Source organism: Rhododendron vialii, chromosome 6a (assembly GCF_030253575.1).
Source record: "Rhododendron vialii isolate Sample 1 chromosome 6a, ASM3025357v1".
Taxonomy (NCBI): domain Eukaryota; kingdom Viridiplantae; phylum Streptophyta; class Magnoliopsida; order Ericales; family Ericaceae; genus Rhododendron; species Rhododendron vialii.
Window position 1 is genome coordinate 23113169 of NC_080562.1, and position 7137 is coordinate 23120305.

Sequence of the window (7137 nt, forward strand, 5' to 3'; positions counted from 1 at the left end):
TGGAAAAAAAAAACGGCGAACGGTTTTGGTGAATTTTGGACGAACGAAGAAGACGTCCGAAAGGATAGACTTTTAATATGTGACTGACTTCAGACAAGGGGTAATGTTGCTGTGATGTTTGGGAACTCGGGGAATGGAGTGTGAACCAAATTTAGGTCCGGTTGGGTGTGAACCCGATACCCATTTTTCTCTCTCTATCGTAAACCTTTTCTCCCTTTTTTTTATTTCTATGAAATTTTCAGTGGCGGAGGTTGTGTCATCGATGTGTAATCTTTGGATGGGAAATGAGATAGGGTATTTATAGGAGATGGGGTGGAGTGAGGAGCAAGGAAGGGGAGAGGAGAGAGAGAGTAGGGTGGTGGGCAAGGAATGGGGTAGAGGAGATGGATGCCGGAAATGGGATAAGGGGATGGTTCGCTTGGGGAGAAAGGAAAAGCATTAATGGAGAGATAGAGAGAGATAGAGAGAGGGAGACACACGGTTGAGAGAAGAGAGTAAAAAAATATTGTTTTGGAAAAAGTTATGGTGCATGTGACACACAATACACACATGAAATTTATACTATAATAAAATCTTTACTAAAAATAATCATACCGGAATGAAATTTGTAAATCTTATAAAAAAAATTTGGTCGAAAATCTGGGTCGTTACAAAATTGAATCCCTCTGCACCGGGCAATATAATCCTTTTCCAAAGACAAATATGCTTGTAGAAGCACTTGGATATTTTCCTAGCGAGTTAAATAAAATCTTTAAATTATATTTCTTCGCTAGAAATCCTACTTGGCAAGTAGAATTAGTTTTCAACCAATTAGTTAGAGAAACCTAAGTACCCATTCCACCTAGTTACATTCTCCTAACCCTAAATGAACCTTTTCAACCCTATTTGAACCTTTTGGACCAAAAGAAGTCATCATTATGCTACCAAAAGTAGTAATCATTATGCTTGCCGTGCATGCAAACTGCTTGACCGACCGGGTGTTAATAAATAAAGACTAAAAACGCGTCCCAAGCGTAGGACTCTCGACCAATGTAGCACAATAATTCCGGAAGTACCGGAGTCGAACCACAGAGACGGACGGACGGTGTTGACTCAATTGTGATGAACTTTAGTTTAATCTGGCTCTTAGGTAGCCACCCTTTGTTTGATTGATTGATTTACTACCTAAATCACTGAATTGATTGAATTAACTATAAATTTAAAGGAGAGTACAGCCGTGGGAACCCAGCGTCTGCAACTAGCCTAACCAATATTTACTCGGGACACAATTATTCAATTCACTGATCTCAGAATAAGAAAAAAGGGGTTCCTAATAAATGCCCACCACTTGTCACCAGCTCTCATGCGCATTTAAAATCTGATGATGCCTGGGTTTTGTTTATTAGAAAGGGATTTTCTTTCATATCCCAAAACTGTTGGAAAAACGAATTAATTCGTACCCGAAGTAAAACATTGATTAAACTAGTCACAGGACGCCTTCGTCCCGTGGCTGCACCCTGGGGAACTACTCACACATGCTTGAAATAACAGAAAATAAAACCCTAGATCGAAACATGATCATCTATTGCAGAAGAGACGGAAAAAAAAATAAAAGAGATATCCACGTAGAATAGATAATAACGAACAACTTTAATTAACGAAGAAATTCGACAAACGTTACCAGAATCCAAGCGATTGAAAGAAATAGTGCAGAAAACTTAAGAACTGAGAGAAAACAAAACAACGTTAGTGAAAAAGCTGCTACGTAAAAGTCTGGAATGAAAAATCTACCATAAAACTAACTTAAAACGAGGTATTTATATTAATCCCCGTTAAAAACAATAAAAATCCTAAAATTAATCGGAATTGGAACCGGCTTAACCCAAAACGTCAACGTTTTAGGCCCTTTTTAAGCCCCTCGGTAGCGCTATACAACAAATGGTATAGCGCTCGCGAACTTGTTTGAGGCGTTGACTCCGTTGACCTAGCTTTGGTTGTTGTTCTCTCTTAACCTTTAGGTAGCGCTACACCAAAAAGGGTGTAGCGCTAGCCAACTCTCTGATCACTTTGTGGACTTTGCTATCCACTTCTGAGCGCTATACCACTTTCTTGTAGCGCTCGCGAATGACTACGGTGATTTCCTCGTCAATTTCACTCCAACACTTAGTCTCCACAGCCTTTCACGCTCACAAGCTCTATCACGGCCTACCGGGTACTTCTCATTAGCGCCAAAACATCTCAATTTCCTGCAAATTAGGCACAAACACAAAATCCAACCTCGTGCACGCATTAAATGGAAACTTGAGAATTAAATGCACGTCTAACGCGCTAATTTCCCTACTTAGGCGCTTAAATTCATGAATTCCACGCGCCTATCACATCCCCCAACTTGAGCGTTGCTAGTCCCTAGTAACGAACGAAAAGAAAAATAACAAAACAAAGACTAACAAGACACGAAGGGGAATACAAAGGTTATGTATGCTGTACAAGAAATAGGCGGGTCGAAAAATTTTCGCCTCCTCACTCACCTGCAACTCAAAAGCATGCATGCCTTGGCAAAAAGATGAACAAAATTAGTGCCGAAACACATGCAGAGATAAATGCCCCCACGAAGGCAACGATGCTACACTCGCTCACCAGAACACTCAAACATTCCATGCAAAAAGCGCTTGGCGAACTACGTGGGACCGAAACAAAGGCCACCACGCGCCAATCAAAGACAACGCTGACAAAGAATAAAAGCACAATATATATACAGTCACGATTCCACAAAATTAGCAACATTAACACAAAACATGCATGAACGAGAGTTTAACAACGTGCACAAGGTCCACTAAGGACTTAATTAGGCTTATAATGACCATGGTTCCGAACGAAAGGGAAACTACAAATTAGGCGGCGGCCTATAGTAGCGCAAGGTCATCTACCCAGACTAGCCGCCACCTTACCCTTAGCTACCAACATGCTTCCATTGGTGCCAACCAAACAAAGTCCAACAAGAGATTTAAACATCTGTAACCAAATTTTTACGGACCCAAATACTAGAAAAACAAATATAATCCACCGACACTGAAAAACATGAAATAAACACATAAAATGACACCACCACCCTAGCTTCATGCATCATGGAAATCCAAAATCAATCCAAACTGCTCTCGGCAAAGTTGTCGCTAACCTCTAAATCTGGAAACTGAGGCGGTTGATACAGAGTCGAGGACTGCCCTATAACATGATCAAACAATCACTTATTCTGATGTGCTAGTAGGTGCTGATTTCTCCCAACTTGCCTTAACTCCACATTTTCTTTTCTTTTCTTTTTCTTTTCTTTTTTTTCGACTTAGCTTTATGGCCTGAAGGTTGGGTTTGGTTACAAAACATGACACCCATCAAGATTTCTTCACTTTCACTTCCGACGACAACGATGCTCCAAATCCAATGCAATAAGACACCCATGATGCACAATGCTAGACCCCCCAAACTATAGTCCAACCCACACACCGGTTTCCTAGGTTAGACTCAAGAACTGACTCGGACTGGTTTAAGATTGGACAAAGGGACACATATGTGGTCTAATCATGCAAAAATGCCTTGTCTCATCCCCTATGCACGTTACCAACTCTCACAAATGCATGCAAAACATCTAGATACTCAATTGTGAAACAAAAGCCTACTATTTTCCGCAAATGCGAGAAAAAGAAAACAAAGAATATGGGAATGTTTATCAGGATGCACTATTAACTACGTGGGGACACTTACCCAACGTAACGACAGCACTAACATGTTCACAAAGGCGCCAAATATATGCATGAACTTGAATTAAAACAGGCACAATAATTCGGCTAATTCTAACATGCTCGCCTAACAATACAATCAAGCATAACAAATGTATCCCCTGAAAAAAAAAATAAATAAATAAAAAAATAAAAATTTACCCTAAAATTACCCTAGCAACGCAACAAAACATGTACAAGGTACACCCTCCCCCCAACTAGAAACAAGCTATGTCCCCAGAGCATGGAGACACATCAAAAGAAAGCACAAGGGAGAAGAAATAGACCTACGGGTGGCAGCCAACCACCATGACCTCGGCCGATGTTCGAGGAATTTCCTGTCACCCAGCCTCCGGGCCAATCACCGTACTCTGCAAAAAAAACATTAGTTCCGCCCGGTTCGTGGTATCCGAGCTCCCAAAACAAAAACAAAAAGAGAAATACTCCACCAAATCTTCACGCGATCAACGTGTCATACTTTTCTCCCCATCCCTCGCCGGTGGGCAAGAAACGGGTGGCTATACAAGACCATGATGCAATTTTTTTTCGCTTTTCAAATTTTTTTCTTTTTGATATGAGAGAAGAAAAATAACTAAACAAAAGACAAGAAATAAAGAACTAAGAAATAAAAGACAAAAATAAATAGATTGCCCAAAAACAACAGAACTTAATTAGTAGAATCCAATGTTACCAACACAAAATTGCCCTTACTAACCGGAGCTGGGCACACGATCCTTATTTTAATAGCGGCGTGCGAAAGCTATAAGACCCAAGTCAATGATGGGTACCCCTATTACTAGGGGCCGGGTCCACTTCTCAATGAAGAGAGTGGTACGCAAAAGCTACCCGTCGGAACGTAGCCACAACGGCTACACAATAGGGTCATCCGAATAAACAGGATTGACCAACGCCTCAACCAGTTCACCTACTTCACCCAGGATCGACCAACACCTCCATCAAACTCCCTAATTCTGGAGAATTTAAGAATGACGCCTCCTTGGCTATCTCTAGAAGATCCTTATATAAAATATTATCGACATGCTCCTGCACCAGCGTGTCGATCAAACTCACCTCATCAATCTTGACTCGGCTCTCTGCATTAAACACTTTCACCTCCATTTTCAAGTCCCCAAACGACAATTGGACTTGTCCAGTTTTACAATTCATGACAGCACTGGAAGTGGCTAGAAAAGGACGGCCAAGGATGATAGGAGTCTTCTCAAAGACCTCCGGTATTGGGCAAGTATCTAGGACAATAAAGTCGACAGGAAAAAGAAACTCGCCCACTTGAATTAAAACATCTTCCACCACCCCCTTTGGAACTCTCACACTCCGGTCGGCCAATTGTAGCATGACCGGTGTGGCTCTCAAATCGCCTAGGCCAAGCTTTAAGTATACCGAATAAGGGAGCAAGTTGACACTTGCTCCTAAATCCAACAAAGCCTTATCGAATTTTTGGCCCGCGATAGCTATAGGGATGGTGGGACAACCAGGGTCCTTGCACTTAGTAGGGATCTCAGCCTGGAGAATGGAACTCACTTGCTCCGTCAGAAGCACTTTATCCTGACTCTTGGTTCTCCGCTTTGACGTGCACAGATCCTTTAAGACCTTAGCAAACTGGGGAATTGCGTCAATGGCTTCCATCAAAGAGATAGGAAATTGAACTTTCTTGAATAATTCAAGCATTTGAAAGTTCACATTGACCTTAGGTTTCGCCACCAAGCGATTTGGGTATGGAGCAACGGGTGGCGTTGGAGTCATGGGGGCCGCAGTTGCAGGCACTACCACCTCAGGTGACTCCTCATCATCCTTTACCTCCTTCCTAGGGACATCAACAATATCAGGAGTTGCTCTTGGTGCATCAACCGGCTCCGGGGGTGGAGCTGGTTTTTGCTTTAGCGGGATGGACTTATCGATCTCCTTCCCGCTCCTGAGAATGGTGACTGACTTAGCCTCCTCCTGATTCTGGTTTTGAACATTAGGACCTGAAGAATTTCCCAAATAATGGGCGCCCGCTGCACTACCCTGGGCTGGAAACTTACCCTTCTCCTGCTGCAGTTGACTGACAACCGCAGTGAGTTGTGACATTTGGGTTGTAAGGGCCCCAATTTGCTGTCTTGATTCCGTCTGAAATGTCATCTGTGACTGCATCAGGGAATTGACAGTATCCTCTAACTTATGATCACGCGCGGTCATCTGTGAATAACCTGGGGGAGGACCACGAGTTGATGGACCTGCCCCCCTACCAGGCTGTTGCTGGAAATGGAATGGAATGACTTGACCCTGAAGAGGCCTGGACGATTGGGCCTGTTGAAACTGTTGTGGCGGAGGTAGCGCAAGGGGTTGAGCTTGGCCTCCACCTACGGGTCTGGAGTCTGACCACCCTAAATTGGGGTGATCCCTCCATCCCGCATTATACGTGGTAGAATAAGGATCCCAGGTCCTAACTGCATTGACTTCTTCCTGATTAAACTGACTCGCCCCCTTGGCGGCAATAAACCCAGGACAAACCGTCGCGGTGTGCCCTTTACATTCACACCACACGCATACTTCCTCAATTGATACCTCATGAACTGGACAAACTTGCCTCACCTCTAGCTCCTCTAATCTCTGAGCCATTTTCTCAACCTGAGCCTGAAGTCGCTGGTCACGAATGGTAACCGGGACAACGCTGGACCCAGAAGGTCCGGATCGCTCAAAATCGGATGGTTCTAAAGCCCTCTGCCTATCAGCTAGGTCATCTAAGAAATCCCAAGCCTGGTCCGCTGTTTTGGACAAGAAATCGTCCCCTTTGCAAGAATATTCTATGTGCTGGACTGACTCAGCGTTGAGACCCAGATGAAAGAAACCGATTAACTGAATTCTCTCAAAGCCATGGTGTGGCAGCCTTAGGAGCAATTCCTTGAAACGCTCCCATGCCTTGAGAAATGACTCATCCCTCTCCTGCCTAAAACCTTGGATTTGACGCCTAAAAGTTTTAGTCTTAGCCTCAGAAAAGTACTTCCTATAAAACGCGTCACGCACTTGTGCCCATGTGGTGAAGGATTGAAACTTTTGCATTCGGAACCACAGAAGCGCGCCATCTTTCAACGTCGCCTCAATCAGCTTGAGGCACGCATTCTCATATTGGGTATTAGACGCAAGGTTGCGCACTAATCCCTCGAATGTCCGCACATGCTCGTACGGATCATCGCACTCCCTCCCGTGGAAATTAGGGAGACTATTAAGGACACCAGGTTTGACTGTAAAGGCATTGCGTGCCTCTTGTGTCTCTGGCGGGAATACAATGGGTCCGAGAGGAGTGGTCCTCTCGGGATGCATGTGCTGTCTCAAGGACGGCGGATTGACTAATTGCCTATCTCCCATCTCGACTGACTCTGATTCTGAC

The 7137-nt window shown here is 43.7% G+C and overlaps 1 non-coding gene across 1 annotated transcript; it reads left to right on the plus strand.

Annotated features, from left to right (window-relative positions):
• The first annotated feature begins 6618 nt into the window (after positions 1 to 6618).
• LOC131331697 (small nucleolar RNA R71) lies at positions 6619 to 6727 on the plus strand. Its single transcript, XR_009201497.1, has one exon. It is a non-coding gene; the product is annotated as a small nucleolar RNA R71 (small nucleolar RNA).
• The last annotated feature ends 410 nt before the right edge of the window (positions 6728 to 7137 follow it).